The sequence below is a fragment of the Puma concolor genome, chromosome E1 (assembly GCF_028749965.1).
Source record: "Puma concolor isolate L17-30 chromosome E1, mPumCon1.1.hap2, whole genome shotgun sequence".
Lineage (NCBI taxonomy): Eukaryota > Metazoa > Chordata > Mammalia > Carnivora > Felidae > Puma > Puma concolor.
The window spans coordinates 35,345,791-35,361,056 of record NC_141680.1 but is presented as its reverse complement, the minus strand read 5'-3'; the positions used below and the strand labels follow the sequence as shown (position 1 = coordinate 35,361,056).

Sequence of the window (15,266 nt, the reverse complement as noted above, 5' to 3'; positions counted from 1 at the left end):
ACCTCTTTTCCACACCTGCCCCTACACTCATGTACACACACACACACACACACACACACACACACCCCACTCAGATTGAGGCTGATCCCATGCACAAGCCAGGAAAGAACTCTCCATGTGCACAAACCCCTTAGGAACAGAGAGGGCATAAGGCATTTGCTAAAAGGGCTAGGCTAAAAGAGGGAAGGGTGCAATTGGCCAGCTTTCCTCAGGTTCCAGGAAAATGAAAACAAGAATATAAACAATCATGGTGAGAGGTTTTGACACCATGAAGAGAAAAAATGGAAAGCCCAAGTAACTGGGACAGAGCATAGGGATCTGTGAGCTCATGCTGACGTGATCTCAGGATAATCTCTGACCTTATGACAGATGGTGGGTGAATTGGGGCGATTCTATTACATGTGGGTATACACCCAAAGTGCAGATAATACAGACTTGTGTGGATCCCTTTACTACTGAACAGTATTCATATTTCAGCTTCCCTTCACACTGGAAGAAAATAAGGTCATTTCAACCATATTTGTAATCTGGCAAGTAAATAGAAATGTTAAACCTTGACTTTTATTTCCTTTCTTTAAATCTTATTCTTTTTTTCAGGCTCCTTCAGACTCATCATTCCGAGTTAGAGATAATGACACAAGACAATGTGTCTGAAAGCACAGTTTTGTGTAGAGAAAGGATTTGCCAAATTAAACTTCATCTTCCATATGAGCTCCAATTGCTTAGATCCAAGTGTCTTCCCAGAGTGAAGATACTTTTTCTGCTATGACCTTAAGGCCCCTGAGGCTTGCAGCTCTGTGATGAAGAAGGGTTTATAACACAGGATGAGTGAAAGAGAAGCCAACTCCTTCTGGAGTTGACAATGAGGTTTGGTGTCTTCAGACACGACCAGAACAGGAACAAAGAACCTATTGAAGGCTCTGGAAAGGTATCACCTTGGAAGTCACCCAGTACAAATCTAGGGCTTTGGGATGCATCAAAGTACCCTGGGTTACCCAGTACCCCACTTCCAGGTGGAGTGGATAGAGAACTCAGATGTTCCCACAGCCCTGGAGGAAGCCCTAAAGGCAGGGGAGTTGAAAGCCAGTGCATCTGTCCTGGGGCCGCAGGCAGGAAGTGGCCTCAAAGCAGAGGCTGCAATGGCTTTGTCCAGCCAAGGACAACAGAGTTAACAGAGACTCCACATATTTGTGTCACTAGGCAAAGACAAGGAGATTTGAAGTCAGCCAGGAAATCTTTACATCTGATCAAGTTGAGAATCCAGATCAAGACTTACATGGTTGGAAAGTTTACCAAGTAGGTGGACAAAGGACACTTCTCAGGTTCAGCACAATTCTGATGCCTTCTCTGAGACCTGACATTGTCAGATCCACTCTTACCCTCCTTCCCAGCTCACGGGAGGGAAAGAAGGGAATGCCAAAGGCTCAGAAATCTATGAGATCAGATTCACCTACTGTACTCAGACCCAGGGGCTCATTTTTGAAACATTTTGTAATGCTCGCCTTGATGATAAGTAAATAAAACTTATAGGCAGTACATTCTACAAAGAAAGAAAGAAAGAAAGAAAGAAAGAAAGAAAGAAAGAAAGAAAAAACAACTCTGATATTTCACTAAACCTCAGCTCAACTCTGCTGCACATGAAGCATGTCCCAAGCCTGGAAGAAATAACACACATCTGAAAGCCCAGAAGTATTGAATAGCAAACATCACCTAACAGCTTTGCATTACAGATAAGCCAGGATTGATTTTCCCTACCAAAAAAGACAAGAATTTCTGAGTTTTATAAAAAGGCACCAAATTTTATCCAATCAGGATTGTTGCCTGTCTTGAACAATTTTAACCATAAATGCAGCTTGCTTGCTCTTTCTTTTGCTTGCTTGCTTTTTAATATGGCCTTCTTTCTCTATTCTCAGAGGTAGTTGTTGGGAAAACCATAGTCTCTTGTATATATTTATCATTACAAGTAAAGATCTGCACAGCACTAAAAACTGTTTTATATTAAATATTTTTACCAAGCTGTTTTACAAAAACCTTTGTTGCTAGTACTTACACACATCCATTTCAAAAACTAACGTAGTGCTTTAGCTATAATGTAAAGGACAGATGAATGTAATTCGAAATAATATATATTTGTGCATGCTTGAGCCTGACGCATTAAAACGGACACTGGTAAATGATCATCTACTAAACAAAGATGGCCCACTGACTGTTTTGGTACCAGTCAAGTGCTAAGAATGGTTTTGCATTTTTAAGTAGTTAAGAAAATAAAAAAGGATGTCTTGTGACATGTGAAAATTATATTAAATGGAAATTTCAGTGTCTATAAATAAAGTTTTATTGAAACACAGACATGCCCACCTATTACATATTGCCTATGGCTGCTTTCTCACTAGAATGGCAGAGTTGAATAATTGTGACAGAAACCAAATGGCCCGCAAAACTTAAAATATCTCCTATATGGCTCTTTACAGAAAGTTTGCTGATTGTTAATTTACACACATAATTTCAAAAAACAACACAGTGTAATGCTTTACCTGTAATACAAAGGATTAATGCATAATCTGTAATAAAAAATATATATTTCAGTTTATAAATACTTGGTTGTTATGCACCAGAAGAATGAAGAAGTTGGATGCTTGATTGAAACAGGAACAAATAATACGGTGGTACTGTATCTGGGAGGCCACGATCCACAGGTGGCATTGCTCTTGGTGGTCTGATTTTCCAAAATACTCAACAACTCTTGGTAAAGTTCAGAACAAAATAAAGTACCATCTTCCCTTGATATACACAGTATTTGCACTGCCGAAAAACAGGGTATACTAAAACTATGTGAGAGATATTCTGTTCATAGACAACATGGAGTTTGTAAGTTCAGATAAATAAAGATTTGCCACTCACTTGAATGTCTGCTGGGACATGGGGCAACGTATCACTGTCTGAAACCGTCAAATATGTTACAGAGCATATTCTCTGCCCACCCCGACCCAGTTGGTGTCAAATGCAGTATCTTTCATTAAAACAATCTCACCATGCCCTTCTTGACAGTCATTGACCTAATGGCATTATTTATAGCACTATTTACATATGCTAAATGAGTGAGGATAAAACATCATGTTGAATACTGATCAGAGGAGACTGTTTTCCCTAAAGGTCTATCTGAATTGTAGTGTCAAGTCCACATGTCATCACCATGTTGTATATTCAAGTATTTTTTCTGCTTTTTCCTGCCATTTGACCATATCCTCAAGAAACTATCATTTCCAGTGAGGAAGAAAGAGAAAGCAAAGATGTTTGCTCTTAAGACGACCACAAAGGAAAGCTGATTCCAACACAGTCCTGAGTAAACTAGTCGACTAAGTTTTCAGATTTGTAGATACATTCATATTCTCTCTCTCTCTTCTCTCCGTGCACACCCCCCCCACCCCCTACGCCACACACAGAGGCCGTTTAAGGAAGACCTATCAGTCTGACTGAAGCACTGATTTAAGAGATGTGATTTAAAAGGTAGAAGAAAATAAAGTCTTTGGATAATTAAGGGTATTGCAACTGACAAATGTATCACTGAAAGCTTCTGTCCCATTCAGAAGGCTGCAAAAAGCCTTGCTCTCCCTTCATTCTTCCTCGGCCAGTCCATCCATTCAGAAGTGAAATTATGTAAGACTTTAATAGGCGGCAAGACAATCAGATCATCTGAATGAAGTCTGTTATAATGATAGAACTGCATAGTCTCTGTTTGCTTTCTTTGACATGCCTTGTGAAGGATCCAAACTCGCCCTGCAAAAATCCATCAGCCTGAGCTGAGCCCACTTGCTGTCCATCAATTACAAAATACGATGCCTGCAGGCTAGATTTGAAGAAAAGCAAGGTGCTTTATATAATGTGTTTTCAAATGCCCTTGTATGCCCTGTCTGGCCTCATACTGTTGGGCAATGTGGAAAGACAGCACAGCACATTGTAAACGCACCTCATTGAAAGCCCTGCTACAGTAACCATGAGTGTTGCAACAGAGCTCAGGGAGAAATACTGGCTTTCCATTTTAAATCTTCCTAGCCAGATCCTCCATTATCACCTGTTGTTTCCATCTGATACCCAGTGAGTGGAGAGCCGGTTGAGAATTCCTCACAGCAAACAGGTGAACAGAAAGCAGCCTTAGCTGCTGCAGCACTCTGCCGGTGGATAGGATTTCTTTACTTAACGTGCAGCCAGCCCTTGGGAAAGATCCAGGTGTCTAATCAAAAAAAATTGTGTTGACAGTAAAAGCTGTCATCCCTGCCAGATGAGGAGAGATATACATAGCAAGGGCCCCTCTCTTGATAGTAAGGAAAACATATTTCAATGTTATTCTCCTTTTTTTCATTGTGGCAGTTTGAGAACTTGTGAGTTTCAAAAGAAAACTCAGAATCTCCGCATTTGGAAAGAGACACAGAATTCATTGCTCCAATCTCCTTCTGGGCATTTGAGGAAATTGACGAACAGAAGAGGGCCGCCACTAAAAAGAAAAAAAAATGTATATGGTGTCTTAGAACAAGAGTCAGCAAAACTTTTTCTGTAAATGGCCAGATAATAAATATTGGAGGCTTTGAAGGCCTTTCAGTCCCTGTCCCCACTACTCCTCTGTGCCACTGTAGTCCAAAAGCAGCCAGGGACTATATATAAATGAATGGCTGTAGCTATGTGCCAGTAAAATGCATTTACAAACAGACAGAGGGCTGGATTTGCTCTGCGGTGGGCAGCACTGTGCTGATTCCTGTCTTAGAGCTAGGAACCATTTTTGTCACCTAGTTCTGCTTCCCTGCTCAAACATTCAGAGGGGAGCTACTTTAAAAGGAAAATTAGAAAGAATTTGGAAGGAAATGAGTTTCTAATTACAAGTAAATGGCATCTGATCAATAAGCACTGTAGAACGTATGTATAACCCTAAATCTTTTCCAAACTCCCTGAAATTGATCACCAGAGTCTACACAAAATACCACCATGCCCCATCCAAGTCCATTTCCTCTGGGCTAAACCATCAAACTTATAGGGACCTCATATAAACATGCCAGTCCACACCCTTATGCTGGGTTTTTCAAACAGTCATTAAGGAACAGACTGATTCCTAAAACCCTTCTTACCCTTCCCATACATCTATAAAGCATGTTTCTGGATAACTCGTGGGATTCTCAACTGTTTCCATAGATAGAGTAATTATGTTTTCACATGCTAATTCCCTCACATCATTTTGAGATGAACTTTTGCAACTCTCCCCTCGCTCTATATTTTCAACCCTATCACCACCTAACACCTAACACCTAACATCTTGTGTTCAGAGAAAACACAATCGTGGACCATCTCCATGTGGAAATTACAGTGGCTTCTTGACCTAATGGAAAAGAAAACTCAAGAGCAACAATTGAGAGTACGCTGGTGTGGTGGGGGAGGAAATGCACAAGATGGAACAGAAGAGCCCTCACCAAGGGATCTGCAGGAGAAGGGCAATGGCTTGATAAAACTTCAGTCAACAGGCACCTAACCGTGAGCATGCACATTGCAAAAAGTGCACTTCCGAGCCCTTGGTCAGTACAATGTTATCTGTGCCAGGTGGTCTAGGACAAGGGGAGATGGAACCAAATATAGGGGAGAGGCAGTTAGAGTCTAGGGACTACTGTGTTACTTAGTTTTAATGGGATGTGAGGAGTCCTGAAGAGTAGCTTCATTAGGAAACTCCTTTTCTCTGCCTAGGAGGTAACATAAGGAAGGACACACCAAGCCTGTTGGATCAGAACACCACATGTTAGAAGGTGAAAAAAAAAAGCCGTGCTATCACTGGATGCAGGATGCAAAATGTCACACTCCCTATCCCCACGACAATCACTGTTTTCCCTTAAAGGGTCAAGCCTGTCCCCTACACGGGAAGCAGGAACAGAGAAGAGCATGGATCACCAGAGGAAATGGAAATGGTCATCCTGGTACACTGCACGGCTCCCCTGGACCTGCCAGGGATAATGCTCTTGCCAAGTGCTTGACTTTTATACATGGCGTAGGTCTCTCCCTCCTCCATGCACCTGTCATATTATGTTATCCTCCATGTGGGCACTGAGATCATGCTCCACACTTATCTGGTTCCATGTCATTCTTTCACAGTCAACTGTAACTTTCTTGAGGCCAGAAAACATGTCTTCTCTTGAAATCCCATGATTTACGCAAAGCTCGGTCCACAAGAGGTGCCCAACAAAGCTGGAGGAGTGCGTGAAAAATGCTGTGTCAAGCGGAACATGATATACAAAATTGCGGTGCAGCTCAAACAGTCCTTGGGAGGTTGTAGTTTACATCCAAAGACTTGTTGGTGTGATGCCTGTATCTGTGGCAATGGGAACGTCCACAGAAGCGTGTTGAAGTTGGCTGACAGGCCCACACTCACTTGACAGATGGAAGGGCACCAGGAGCTGACACTCTGCCTAGAGAAATCAAAGCCACAGCAGACCATTATCTGGCTCAACATGTTTCATTGAAAAGTATGGTGGGGGCTGGGGGTGATACTCTACCTGAGGGTACTTACATCTGTGCCATTCTTTACATTTTTTTTAAGTTGTGAGAAAAGGGTGAGACTCCTCTCTATCCCCCTATCCGACGTGACCCCCATTTACCATAAAAACTAGACAGAACACTCAGACCAAGGATTGCACTGGCTAACTGAGCCACAAAATGACTGTTCCAAGCACAGAAATCACACATAAGCCAGAATCACCTTGCACATTCAGTCAGACTCAAGCAAGCTGACATTAACATTGTATTTGCATTGGGAGAGTAAGAAAAAAAAAAACAAAAAACTTGGTGGTAGAACGGACTGTATTACTTTCACCTAAATGACTCAGAATGAAATGGCAATCAAGAGGTTCAAATGTAGCTGTAGTCAAAAATCAATGAAAGGAGGGTGTCTGGGTGGCTCAGTCGGTTAAGCATCTGACTCTTGATTTCAGCTCAGGTCATAATCATGAGATCGAGACCCACATCTGGCTCTGTGCTGACAGCACAGAGCTTGCTTGGGATTCTCTCTCTCCCTCTCTCTCTCTCTGTCCTTCCCTTGCTTGCATGTGCAATCTCTCTCTCTCAAAATAAATAAACATTTTTAAAAAATCAACATGAGGGAAAGTCCCTAACATGGATGATTTTTAGCCCCTCTAACTGGTATTCTAGAATCCCTGCCATTTGGATTTACCAGTCTGAGCTCATTTCACATAATCTTTACAAAATTTCTGCTCGACCTGCTGTCCCCAAGTTGTCCTGTTTACTACTTTTCTCACACCTTTGCTTTTGCCTTTTTGTTTTACTGCCTGGAATTCTCTCTTTATCTACTTCTTCTTGACTAGCCTTACTTGATTCTCAAAGCCTCACCAATTTGCCCGCTTTTCAAGAAATTATTCCTGATCATTTTAGTTCCACTGTGATCCCTCACTTCCCTGAATTTCAGCATGTTAGTGTCTCATTTGTCACTTTCATTATTTCAACAAACATCACTGAGTACCTGTGTTTGTGAGGCAGTGTTCTAAGCATCGAACATACAAAGTTCCTGTTTTCCAAGGACTTGTAATCTATTGGAGGGGATAGAAAAAAAAAAAAAAACACAAGTAACTAAATTCAACTATAAGGAGAACATTATGTACAGAAAGTATTCTGCAGTATAATCAAAGATTAGGACAAGACAGACTTCAGATTGTGTGACAGTTGATGGCCTTTGAGATTATGATACTTCATCTGAGATTTAAATGACAAAAAAGATATGGCCTCCTGAAAATGAATAGCACTAGTATTTCAAGTGGATTCAAAGGCCCTAAGGAGGCAGAAGGAACTTTTCAAGAGACAGAAAAGTAGCCATTAGGGGTGAACAACAGTAGATGCATGGAAAGAGAGGTTTAAGATGAAGCTGATGATTTAGGTTGCGGTCCAGAAGCAAGGTGGTGGTGGCTTCAACTAGGATCATGTTGGTGAAAACAGAAGTGCATGGACACCATATGATTTAAAGGAAGACTGAAGAGAACAGCCTGATGGAAAGAATGAGGGAAGTTAAAGACCACAGATCAAAGAGAGCTCCTACCTTTCTAAAAAAGTTTTTTTTAATGTTTATTTTTGAAAGAGAGAGACATCATGAGCAGGGGAGGAGTAGAGACAGAGGGAGACACAGAATCCAAAGCAGGCTCCAGGCTCCCAGCTGTCAGCATAGAGACCAATGCAGGGCTCACACCCATGAACCATGAGATCATGACCTGAGCTGAAGTCGGACACTTAACTGACTAAGCCACCCAGGCTCCCAGAGAGCTCCTACCTTTTTTGACCTGAGTGATTCAATGCTGACAGTTATTGAGATAACAAAGGAGATGGGGGAGGAGTATCTTTGCAGCACGAAGGAAAGTCAAAAGTTCCATTTGAGTGGTACCTGGGCGGCTCAGTGGGTTAAGTGTCTGACTCTTGGTTTCAGCTCAGTTCCCATCTCACGGTTCGGGAGTTCAAGACCCACGTGGGGCTCTGCATTAACAGTGCAGAACCTGCCTGGATCCTCTCTCTCCCTCTCTCTCTGCCCCTCCCTCACTCATTCTTTCTTTCTTTCTCTCTCTCTCAAAATAAATAAACTTAAAAAAAAAAGGAGTTCCACTTGAGATGGTGAATGAGCATTTACACAGAGGTGTCAGGTAGGTGGCTGGATAGAAAATGAATTCTGAAGAGTCAAAGATATGCATTTATGACTCTTTGACATATAAATGATATTTAAAACACTGAGTTTAGAAGAGGTCACCAAGAAGAATGTGAAAATGTAAAGAGAGAGACCAAAAGGGACAGAGAATAGAGCTCTGGGATGTTCAATATTTAGAGGTTGAACTGAAGAGGAAAATCTGAGAAAAGATTGAGAGGGACAGGCCGTTAAGGGTAGAGACAAAAAAGAAACAAGAGAGAAAAATAGTAGTCTGGTGCTATTCCTTGTTATCTTTATTTACTTTCTCTTGTTAGATAGATAGATAGATAGATAGATAGACAGACAGATGTAGATATAGATAGATACATTTTAGAATATTTTTAATTTCATAGAAAAATTACAAAGATAGACGCTTCCCACATAAGCTCACACTCAATCTCTGTTATTATCTCTATCCTTCATCAGTATCTTTGTCACAATTAGTGAAATAGTCTCGATACGTTAGTAGTAACTAATGTCCACACTCTATTCAGATGTCCTGTATTGTCTAACCTGAAGTCCTTTCCCTGTTCCGGGATCCCATCAGGATCCCACATTCCACTTAGCTGTCATGTCTCCTTAGGCTTCTCATGGCTGCAGCAATTTCCTCATATACTTTTAATTTGTGGCTTCCGACGGCCCTGTCTCCCTAACTAAATTAAAACCATCTCAAGGGTAAATCTTGTGCCTCGTCTACTCTAACATAACACATGTAATAGGTGCCCTGGGCATGCTGTTTAATAAATATCTCTTTAACAAACCTAGGAAGGGGCGAGAGAGACAGGTGAAGCTCCATTTAGAAATGCCATTCACAAGTTTTCTAGGAATACCCACCCTTCAGAATCCTTGACATTTTCCCTAAGGTAAGTTTAATGGTAAAGAGTCATGAGAACTTAAGAACCATGTCACTCAAATAACAACAACAGTAGAACACAAAAGAAAAGGGATGAAAAAAATCTCTCATCTATGTGAGACTGTAGCTATAATTTCGTTTTCTGCTTCTCTCACCAAACATCACTTCCTGAGTTGTTTTCTTCTTGTTGTTAATGTCTTTTTTGATAGTCCTTGTAGTGGATATGCCATAATTCCTCCATTATGCCCTTCCAGTGGGCTATCTGGTTATTTGAATACTGTAGTTCTTTAAGTCCAGAGTTTCCCCTGCTCCCCTTTTAGAATCTTAATCTTCAAGTGCAGGATACCAAAATCAAGGTCAAAGCACAAAGCATACGTGTATTTGTTAACTTACCTGGTAAAAAAAAAATGTATAGCGATTTGCATTCCCATAGTAATGTAAGTGATTATTTTTAAGGGGAAATTCTGGGGTAACTTCAAGACAAATAAATAATGATAGAATTCTAATCTAACTGAAAAGCAAATTTGACTTCTGACAAATAGGCAACTATCAAGAAGCACTGTAACTCTGTCTAAAAAAGGATTGTTTTCCATCACAAATTCATGTTATGAACATTTCATTGAAGTCAGGACACATTTTGTATTCCATTTTTTTACTATTATTTATCATCTTGGAATCAGGTATACATGTATTTTCCATAAATATTATAGATCAATTTGGTAGTAAGTTCCTGTCCATGTTTTAAAACAGTTGGAGGAAAAAAAAAAACAAAAAAAAACAAAAAAACAAAACAAAAAAAAAACAGTTGGAGGAAACTTCAGACCTCAAACGTTCAAGTCCACCCCCAGATTCACCCTGCGTCCTCTGCCCCCCATCAGAAGAAGGTGAATGTGTGTGTGTTGTATTCAGAATACTAAAACGGTATTGATACAATGAAACAATTTTTATTTTGTTCTATTTTTTAAAAATTATTTAATGTTTACTTATCTTTGAAAGAGAGAAAGAGAAACGGAGTGTAAGCAGGATAAGGGCAGAGAGAAAGGAAGACACAGAATCTGAAGCAGGCTCCAGGCTCTGAGCTGTAAGCACAAAGCCCGAAGCAGGACTCGAACCCACAAACCATGAGATCACGACCTGAGCTGACGTTGGACGCTTAATCAACTGAGCCACCCAGGCACCCCATGCAATGAAACAATTTTTAAACTGCAGTTGATAAACAACTGGTAATTCCTAAAATCAATGAGTTAGTCAATTTTGGGATTAATCTCATTTCGTACAAAACTTTCAATCAAAACGAGTAGCTTTGAGACTAAAACTTCCTCCTCTCTCTCTTTAACTTGAATTCAGCAGGGCTAAGTCAAATGAAAAGAAAGAAGCAGAGTTGTTGGTTGTCTTTTGAGAAATAGTGTGAAATCATGGAAAATGTGCAGATTCCTGGAGTTGAGTCCCAAATTTACTACTAAATTTTGTGTCACTCTGGGCAAATTATTTCACTTTTAAATGTGCAGCTAAAACACACACACACACACACACACACACACATACACACACACACGCACACACACATACACACACACACTCTTACACACTACATACCTCAGTGTCCTTATCTGAACATTGCGAATAAATATCTTGAAGGACTGTCAGAAATACTAAATATACTCATGTATATAAGACAATACTTTATCCTCAATAAGTAGCACCCAATCAATACTTGCATTATTTGATGGCAGTGGCAGTGGTATTGGTGGGGAGGGGAGTGCAACCAGGGACAGCATGGGAATCTAGCAAAAGGAAAAAGGCAGAAAATGCTTGGGAAAAGGAATCAGAGGCTATGGCATAATTTCACTTGAATCTGGTTGAAATTAAAAAAAAAAAATCACAGCCTAAAGAAGCATTGATCTGCATTCTCCATTCTCTAAATTCTGAGCCAACTCCTGGAAGGTAAAAGGCGGCCCTGCTAGACTGAGGAAGAGCTCAGGAGCACCTGAAGACACTTAGAGCACTTGAAGTCAAAGCGCAGCTAGCCCTCTGTGGAAACAGGGCAGGAGACCTGAAGCAGGAAAACACGGATTCTGGGAACTCATGTGGGGAGCCTATGCTATTCACTGGGACAAAGCCTAGCTAAGCCCAAGGCCCAATGGGCTGTATGGAAAGCAGACAAAATGACCCTCCGCGATCAATTAGCCAGGGTGGGACAGAAGGTCAGGTCCAAACCTTAGGAAAAGGCCAGAATGGTTTTATTAATTTATTTTTCTCATGTAGAAGCAGCTCATTATCTTTTTGTGCTTCTTTTCCTTCTTTTCAGGTTCTGATCCACTGCCTGTGTGCTGATTGTGCACTACGTAACAGGGATGGTCACATACTTTAAGCGGTGGGGCCAGTGAGTTAGGAGCAAATCTGGGCTGTGTAGATGGGCCAAACTAGAGTTTCATTGTTTAAGTTTATTTATTTATTTTGAGAGAGAGAGAGAGCAAGCGAGCGTGAGCAACGGTGGCGCAGAGAGAGGCGGAGACAGAATCCCAAGCAGAATCCGGACGCGGGGCTTGAACTCATGAACCTTGAGATCATGACCTGAGCTGAAACCAAGAGTCAGACACTTAAGGGATTGAGCCACCCAGGCACCCTTCATTTGTTTGAGTTTCGTTATTGAAATAACAAAGATGAAAGTTAAGTGTGAAATTCCAATTGCCTAGAGAGTTGTAACTGGAAAGACTTGATCATTCTACCCACTGCAGCTACAATTTCAGTGAAACTCAAAAACTTCTATTCCTCTCCTGCATGTTTCATCCCGCTTTCACTCAACCTCTTCAGCGGCTCACTCAATAGTGTACTGCTTTCTTCCAGAACCTCATGACCACAACAGTTGTGTTTTGCAGCTATGGCAAACACAGTATAAATACTGTCCCAATATCCATTTTCCTTTTTCTCCCTTTACAAGAGAAGCCCTGGTTTTTAGAAAGGCACATGACTTCTCAGAATAAAGACATTCATTCCCCTTCCTCCCTTGTAGCTATGGACATGTGACTACGTTCTGGCCAATGAGATCTTAGTGTGTAAGACATCCAGGAAATGTTAAAGGGAAATGCTATGCCTCTTCTCACCCCTTCTGGCAGGCTGGAGTGTGCATTGGATGGCAAGACCTCAAGCTGCCCTCTGAACCATGAAACAAAAGCCTCGCTTCCAGTAACAAGATAGAAGGAGCTGGAATCCCTATACTGACTACATTCACAAGGAAGGAAATTTCCATCTTATTTGGTATTTTCTGTCACTCACAGCTGAAACGAATCCCAACCTATACGTACCCACCTCCAATAAGAAGGAATTAAGACATTGATTCTACTCCCACTATAGCTCTAATTCATCCTTTCCTATACATTTATGGTGCCCTGACACAAGTATTAGAAACAGGACCTCAATAATTACTTATATGGGCAATTACAACTGCCTCATCACATGACTTTCCCCATCTCTACCTACCCCACTATTAAGATCGCTCCCCCTAGAGCAATGTTTTGCTCCTGTCTTTTATTGACCCTTCAAAAATCTTCAACAACTCCAACTATTTACAAAACAATGTCCAAACTAGATCACCACCACACCCCTTCAATGGCTCTCACTGCTTACACAGTAGTGGGGAGGTGTCCTAGTGAAACTTTTAATGCCCCGTGTGGTGTGGTTAATTTATCTGTTCTTTTAACACTCCCTCTAATCCGGGGAGCCTGGGTGGCTCAGTCGGTTAAGCATCCGACTTCGGCTTGGGTCATGATCTCACGGTTTGTGGGTTCAAGCCCCACATTGGGCTCTGTGCGGACAGCTCAGAGCCTGGAGCCTGCTTTGGATTCTGTGTCTCCCTCTCTCTCTACCCCAACCCTGCTCATACTCTGTCTCTCTCTCAAAAATAAATAAACGTTAAAAAAAAAACAACAACTCTAATCTCCTTTGGGGATCTTTCCTCTGTGCTCTCAGAGCATTTATTGCATACTTCTGCTTCATCATATATACTATTTGCTTAACGTATTTCTTCATGGGTTTGTCTTCCAGTTCCCAATAAATATTTCTGAGCTGAAGTAAGTTTAGACATTTGTTTTTCACCTACTGCCTCTGTGTCTTAGACTGAACTATCTCTGCTCTTGTTTATGTGTGTCAAATGCTCATGCTCTTTATTTTCCCTGTAACATCATTTTCTCCATGACATATCCAAAGTAAATCAATTCTTCAAATATCAGCTCAAAGACCACTTTCTCCTTGAAAACTTCCATGTTCCATCCAGCTGCAGGGAAGTTTTATCATCTGTGAAGTTTACTACCGGTGTATGTACAATTTATTTCATTTCTATCCAGTTCAACATGATTCAATTCAATCCAATCCAAAAAATGGTTAGAATGCAATCTGTATTTGACTACCTATCCTTGGTTTTTATTTTGGAGAGGCTCACAGTTCAATAAGAAAGAGACGTTTTTAACATATCTGAGGCTAACATTTATGCAGTGCATTCGTTAAGATAATGCTACTGATGATAATGTTAGTTTACCTACTATAACAGGTAATCTCTAAATTTTTTTTAATGTTTATTTATTTTTAAGAGAGAGAGCCAGCATGAGTGGGGAGGGGCAGAGAAGGGAGACAGAGAATCTGAAGCAGGCCCCAGGCTCTGAGCTGTCAGCACAGAGCCCTACAAGGGGCTTGAACTCACAAACTGCGAGATCATGACCTGACCCGAAGTTGGGCGCTTAACCGACTGAGCCACCCAGGCGCCCCATGTAACAGGTAATCTCTTAAACCTCAGTGGCGTGGTACAAATTCATTTTTCCCACGTGTGAAATCCTAAGCTGGGTGCAGGGCCCAGGCTCCTTCTTCCTTGTAGCTCTGCTGTCTGCACTATCCACCATGCTGTGCCCATCAGGCCAGAAGGGAGAAGACCGTAGGGTAGCTCTCATAAGCTGTTCTTGTGGCAGAAGCCTGGAAATGAGGCCTGTTCCTTCTGCGCACATTTCATTGACTAGAACTTCATCTTCTGAACATACCTAAACGTAAAGGGGGCCAGTTGTCTAGTTGTAGACTAAATCATGGTGTTTGACTGGATAGAACTCAGGTAAGTCTTGTGGAACCCTCCATATCCCTCAGGCATACTAAAGAGAATTTGAAAGCTTCTGCATTCCCTGAGATGAACTAAGAAGGGATGGAAATACATTTGGGGGAATATATAGCCAGGATGGCTATAACTTTTAATTTGCTTAGGATATTCCCAATTTACCCTTGTTGTCTCAAAATAATTATAAATAAGATCCTCTTTTTTAAGGTCCTAAAGATGTTCCAGTTTAGATGGTAAGTTATACGGTTGTCCCTCCAGATAATAGCATCTGCCATCTGTAGCGATGGCCATTGTGAGGAATCTGCCTACAGAGCATCGAGACTCGTGTAAGATCATCCACATATTGGCCAATATTTTGTCTCGTGTATGCTGTCCACCCGAAAGCAAGAATGTGTACCTTCTCCCTCCCCTCCTATACCCTCTTTCTCCTGCTTTCCTCATCACTATTTGCTACCTGAAAAATCAATAAAACCAGTTTATCTGACCACAGAAAAACCACAATTACTGGCAACCTGATGACCCAGATCTTTTTCCTTTTATTTAAATGTTAGATGAAAGAAGCATATTTTAAAGAAATAAGCTTATTGAAGGTATTAAAGGCTGGGTTG

General features: G+C 41.1%; 1 protein-coding gene across 2 annotated transcripts in view; it reads right to left on the bottom strand.

Annotated features, from left to right (window-relative positions):
- The window catches only part of CA10 (carbonic anhydrase 10 (inactive)), a 489,815-nt gene that overhangs the window by 409,197 nt on the left and 65,352 nt on the right, over nucleotides 1–15,266 (bottom strand). The window lies entirely within an intron of this gene.